Source organism: Nicotiana tabacum, chromosome 19 (genome assembly GCF_000715075.1).
Source record: "Nicotiana tabacum cultivar K326 chromosome 19, ASM71507v2, whole genome shotgun sequence".
Taxonomy (NCBI): Eukaryota; Viridiplantae; Streptophyta; class Magnoliopsida; order Solanales; family Solanaceae; genus Nicotiana; species Nicotiana tabacum.
In genome coordinates, this window is record NC_134098.1 from 25,166,159 (window position 1) to 25,173,211 (window position 7,053).

Below are 7,053 nucleotides of genomic sequence, written 5' to 3' on the forward strand. Positions count from 1 at the left end.
TTTTCAGTATCTTGACTAGAGAACACAAGTTTGGAGCTAGGGTTCTTCCACACACACTTGGGTCTTGAAGATTTGAAGCTTTTGGTTGAGAATTTCTTACCCATTTATGTTCATTTATTCATTTCCTTGCTTTGTATTGAATATCTAAGCGTGTAGTATTTTTTCCAACACTTGAATATTATTTATGAGAATATTTATATTTCAAGTGTGGATTAAATATCTTGTTGTGCTTATGTATTGAACGATTTTAATTTATTATGAAGTGAGTTATTGATTCTTTAATCTCTTGTTCCTTGATGTTTCCAAAGGGATTAGATAACCCTAGGACTCGCCCATTTACTTCTAATTAATTTTGGAAAAGATAATTTGGGGTTGGGAAATATTAATTAACAAGAACTTGAGGCGTTAACCCTCACTTTATAGATTCTACCTAGGGATAGGATTGAACTACTTGTAGCCATATTCGGGTGTGCTTAATCTCTTAATTGTTTTAGGGATAATTCAATTAGGAAGTCTTGTTAGTCTTCAGAAGAAGCTAATATAGACTTATTACCCGAGACTAATTAATATAAACTCGCTCATATTTGTAAAATCGTGAAATACATTAGATCGTTACTTGAGTGTAATTTGCCGTGTATCCATGCTTGTAGCCATTGATCATTTTACTTTCTTTCTAGGTTAGTTTACATTTTCGCATTTAGACGTAAATATTTTCTCAAAACCCTTTTTATGTATTTGGATTAGCATAATAAGTGATAATTCTCTTACATGCCTAATCGCCTATATATTGTTCTCTGTGGGATTCGACCCCGACTCATAGTTGGGTAAATTATATTGCATGCGACCGTATCCATTTACTTTTTAATAGTGGATTTGGACGTCATCAAAATTGGCGCCGTTGGGAGGTCTCTCACTACCTGAGTTGACTCAACGCTAGGGGTATCAACACTAACATCCCTCACGAAGGCCAAGTATGCCAAACATCCCTCACAACCATCTATTGAGCCTTCAAATATGAAATCACTCTACTAGGAACATGATCTATGGAGCCTCTCCACTCCAATCTCGGCAACCCCAGCATTGCCAATGTCACGGTCTTAGCGTGACAATCTAGAATGGTGTGATAGGGTGACAAGTAATCCATGCCCAAAATCACATTGAAATCAACCATACTAAGCAGGTAAAAGATCAACCCTCGTCTTATAACCTCCAATGGTCACAACACGCGACCGATATACATGGTCCGCCATAATAGAATCACCCACTGGTGTAAACACATGAACATGCATAACTAAAGAATCACGAGGCATATCCAAATAACGAGAAAAGTATGATGACACATATGAATAAGTGGAACCAAGATCAAATAATACCGAAGCATTCCTGTGGCACACTAAAACAATACCTGTGATCACGGCATCTGAAGTAACTACCTCTCACCTAGCATAAAAAGCATAGCATCGAGCCTAACCTCCACCTGACTACCCTCCCCTTCTAGGGGGTCCTCGACCCGTATGACCTCAACCCCGAGCTGGTTGAGCGGGTGGTGTAGCAACTGGTGCAGGAGTCGCAGTCTGGCCTCCCTACTGTACTGGAACTTTGTAATGATGGGGGAAATACTACCTCACTTGCCCTAACTCCCCACAATCGTAGTAACCTCAAACTGGAAATGACCGTGGGGCCTAAATCGTACCTCGAGAGCTAGAATAATCACTAATAGAACCTTGTACTGATGAACCCTGAACTGATGGAGAAGAATACGAGTTTCTGAGCTGGGAGTGCACTGAAAGATGACTGAACTGAACGAGTGTTGTATGAACCATGGCTAGCTGATGAACCACAAGGAACCTGACGAGCCATCTGAGCGAGCCTAAAAGGATGACCTCTGCTGTGATGTGACTGACCTCCAGATGAGGTGCCATGAAAATCACCTGAACCACGGGGCCTCTTTCCTTCTCGCTTCTCATGCTCAAGCCTGCAAACCTGCTCTAAGAGACCAACAATCTCGTCCACCTAGTCAAACCTAGCATCCGTCTCTGTCACAACCCAAACTGATCGACCGCGATGGGCACCCGGTACCTTACTCAATCGAGTACCAACGTAACGTATCTGTCGTATCATACTATCATAGGTAAATGAGCCGGAAAGGCTATCGTGATATAACTAGAATAAAACATGAGGGAAATACTCGACTTAGGACGACCCAATATGATGTACCGACTTATACATTTGACATCTATCTACAAGCCTCTAAGAGTACATAAATGTCATAAAGGTCGGGACAGGGCCCCACCATACCAATCAATACATGTCCAAATCATATTGACCAAATAGGCAATTCCTGAGCAAATGGAGTGCACCAACACCTTCTATTGAGTTGATAGCCTACTTGGAGGATTCTCAATTTGTGTATCGGCACCTGCGGGCATGAAACGTAGCATGCCCAGGCAAAAGAGATGTTAGTACAAATAAAGTACTGAGTATATAAGGCATGAAAATCAGTACATAAAAGACATAAAAGAAATGTGGAGTAAAGAATTCTAACTGTAAGTCTAAACAACTTTATGAATCCTGAAACATTTATAATGTCATGCACGTGTGTATAAATGTCATGCCATGCATAGGTATATGCGTACATAACATCATCAAGCCTCTGAGGGCATCCCATCATATCATCTCGGCCACTGTGGGCAAAATTAACAACGTATACCAGTTGATCAGGTGGTGCTGTGTATATAACGTCGTAACCTTTTCCCATATCCCATATACATATAACATACGCGTATATAACGCCATCTGGTCATGGGACAATGTACATGTGTAAATGAATGAAATTCATAAGAAGTAAGTTAATAAGATTTCTCGGAATGTCATAAGATCAATATGTCTTCGGATAAACTTTATCAATTACACATTTTTCTGAGACCCGTGAACAGAAGATATAATAATAAGACACATGAGAATTCAAGAACATAGGCACTCCTAGTGCTTCTACGAATAGAGACATTTATGAAAGTTGTGCGTTTGCTTGTTTCGTTTATATCATATGGATCATGCCAAAAAGAAAGAAAGGATAGCCTTAACATACCTGAGCCGATTCTCTTGACAATCCCTCTAACACATGCCAATCGCGATGAAATACATAACGGCGAGATCGAAATACGAAAAAATACGTATGATATTCTTGAGAAAGATTGCATCGTACTTCCTTAGAATCGCAAATCTTACATTGCTATAGTATTATGAAGTTTCATATGAATTATTTTGGAGGCTTCATCCGTTACTTAACCAACATGCACATCTCTCTTAAATGATGAATGAAAATCTCTTATCTTTGAGGTTTGTGGGCCCCACTTTTGGGGATTATTTTGCCCTAAAATCTCTAAATATGCCACCTAATTATATACACCAAAGAGTCATTGATGCTTAAGTCCCCTTGCTGCCACATTGAGGGTGATGTCCCTTTAAGCTTATCCACCAAAATCAATTACCTTGTTAACCTCCCACTAAAAATCAATAATTAACAATTATTCACATAATTAAGAATTATTTGAAATTACTTAAAATACTAATCACTTTAAACACACTTTATACTCCTTACTATCATGGTCATGTGGTACCTTGTATGGCACTAGTCTACAAATATGGGGTATTATAGCTTGGACCGTATTTTATCCCAAATTGTCAAACTTCGACAAAACTTATTTTCCTCGATTCGCTTACCCTCTAACCTTCACGGTACTTACTTATCACCTGTTATAAATAGCATAAATACTTATAACCTCAAAATAATCTTGTCCTTGAACTGATGTCAATTATCTTACGACAAATCCAATGTACAATACTACGAGGTGTAACATCGTCGTAATACTGTGAAATGTAACATCGACGTAATACTGTGAGGTGTAGCCCTCTCTCTCTCTCTCTCAGTGGGAACCAACCATATGGCATGATGGGCCAAATCCATGAATTTCATCTCATATTGTGTCACAGTCATGTCTCCCTGGCGTAGCTACTCAAAATCCCAACGCAACTCGTCTCTGCGAGTCCGTGGAACAAACTTCTCTAAGAAGAGAACTGAGAATTCATGCCAACTAAGTGGTGCTGCACCAGTTGGCCTGCCTAACTCATAATGTCTCCACCATCTGTAGGCTGCCCCTGTCAGTTGAAAAGTAGTGAAAGCAACTCCACTAATATCCATAATACTTGTGCGAAGAATCTGATGACACATGTCCTGAAAATCCTGAGCGTCCTCTAACTCTCCTCCACATAACTCAGGAAAATCAAGCTTTCTAAATCTCTCCAACCTCCTCTGCTCTGCATCGATCATAGGTTGACCAACCTCATCCCGAGTAGTAATAACTGGCTAAACAGATAACACCCCTGGTATCTGTTAACCCTAAGCTAGGTGCTCTGGAGTACGAGCGATGGGAGTCTAGGCTTCTTCCCGGCCTGTGAGGTAGATGGTACAACAGGCATCGCAACCGCTTGAACCAAGATCGTGCACACATTCAAAATAAGAACCAAAGCCTCCTGAAGACCAGGTATAACAATAGGTACCGCCGGTGTCTGAGCTGGTTCCACTGGCTCAATAGTATTCGGAACCTGCTCCTCCACTAGAGCAACTGGTGGCTCCACAAGTGTTGCCCTCACTCAAGAGAGAAGAAAGAGAGAAAAATATTGGTGAGGCATTGTATCAACAATACGATAAATGTACTTAGGATCTGAAGTGAGTTGGTGTTCGCAACAACATCAACATATCTGTACGAAGGTTTATCAGGAGCTTTGAAGAGAAAACACCCTTGCAACCCAAGGGGACTGGAGTAGGATTCACATTGAATCCAAACTAGTACAAGAATCAAAGAAGATCTCATGAAGTGTACACACTCATACACACTGCGTAACTAGTAGATAGAAGAAAGAGAGAAAATTATTGGTGAGGCATTGTATCAACAATACGATATATGTACTTAGGATCTGAAGTGAGTTGGTATTCGCAACAACATCAACATATCTGTACGAAGGTTAATCAGGAGCTTTGAAGAGAAAACACCCTTGCAACCCAAGAGGACTGGAGTAAGATTCACATTGAATCCGAACCAGTATAAAATATTCTGTGTCATTTACTTACTGCACTTTACTTTCAATCTTTACCTTTTATATCGTTTATTCAGGCAGTCGACTAATTGGAAAACTAGTCGACTATTTAATTATAAAAAGAAAAATCGAGAATTCCCCCCCCCCCCATACTTTTACTATTATTCTCTCCTTTTTTTTGCACAATGGTATTATTCTTTTTCCAATTTCCACAGCCAAAAACTTCCCTATTTGCTCCATGACCAGCACAATCTTAAATGCTTTTGTGTTAAACAATATTACATCCCTCTTTTGTTAATTAGGATCTAACTTACCGTACGTCAAGAGTAGATATAGTCAAAACAATATTATACTCAACTTGGCCTCTCCACAAGTGCTTCTCACAATTCATTGCCTCTAATCACCTTTGGAAGCACAACTGATCCAAGCTTGTAGGAATCATGTTCAAAGGGATTGGCGGTGCTTCTACATCTAAGACGGGTTTCGTTGAGGAAATCCTTTCAAGGTTTATTAAAGCGGGTCCAGAGTGTTCAATTCATTTATTCTTACCATTTGAATTGCCAGTAGTAAGCTTTGCTGATCATGAAGAAGTCAAGGTCAATATCGTTGGCAAAGGCAGATTAACGATTTAAGATATATAAGATTCGTATTATTGAAACCATTTATTTTTTAAAAGTTATGGGATCATATTTACTATTTGTAGTAATTTTTAGTAGATTTTATGTTTTGCTTCGAAAGTACCATGGTTCAAATAAACCCGGTAACATATAGATGGTATAGGGTAAAATCGGTTCACATTAAATACTCGAATGATATAGTGACACGTGAAACTAGGGACAGACAGAAGACAAAGCGAGTGGAAACCAAGACTGAGCAGAACAGCTTCGATTGGCATCGGGTAGACCCCGAAGAGAACATTTTTAATAAGGGCAAATGAATGTTTACCACCAGATATCATTCAATAAACAATATTCCTCAGTGTTGAATACACGTCCATTACAGAGAATTTTAGCATTCATTACCTGTCATTACATATTCATCAATGACCCTCATTATTGTCATTTAAGAGGGACTTGATCATAGGACATTATTCCCTAGGTATAGCTATAAATAGTGACCCTAACAGCCAATGTAAGACAGGAAATTTTTGACAAACTTATGCTACTCATTATTACAAGCTAAATAATACTTTACTTTCTGTTCAACGATATTCTTATTGCTGCCTTCGGAAGCCTTACAACCAGAACCAAGTTGTCTGCTATTTTATCTTGATTTCAATGCTAAGTCTTGCATTTTATTTAATTTGCTTAACATTTTGGGATCAAATCGATTCGTTTGTCTGTAAACCACGCTATAAATTCAACTATACTGTTTTACGGGTAAATATTTTGGCTCCCACCGTGGGGCTTAGACATTTGCGTAAAAGAGTTGATCCTTGCGTCTATTACTAATCTGTTCGATTCTTTGTTTCTTAGCAAAAATCGTAAAAGATGGCAGATAACGATGTCAACATTGCACGCAATGTTGAGGCATAGGAAAATTCGCCTCAACACGAGGATTCGATAAGTGACACATGAGGAGGATGTAGCCACGTTGATTCATGGCAGGCGGTATCCCCGACACGTACGGGAGGCGACTCCTGATGATGCTGAAGATGAGCATGCTGCGGAAACGGTGAGGATCTTGAGAGAACAACAAAAGGCTATCATGGGCCATCTCTCACGGCAAGACCAGGTCATGACAGAATTAAGACAAGCGTTGTCAGATGTTTCCAACAACGTGAATGGAAGGGGTCCAGTTCCTCCCGGTGCTCCCGTGAATCTAACAACGCAAAGGGTTGATAATAACACCACGAGGGCTGAGGTCGGCTTCGATGGGGTAGGGGGGATTAGTAGCGGATTTGGTAACAACAACAGTAATAATCCCTTCAAAACTGAGCTCATGCGGTTTATGAGG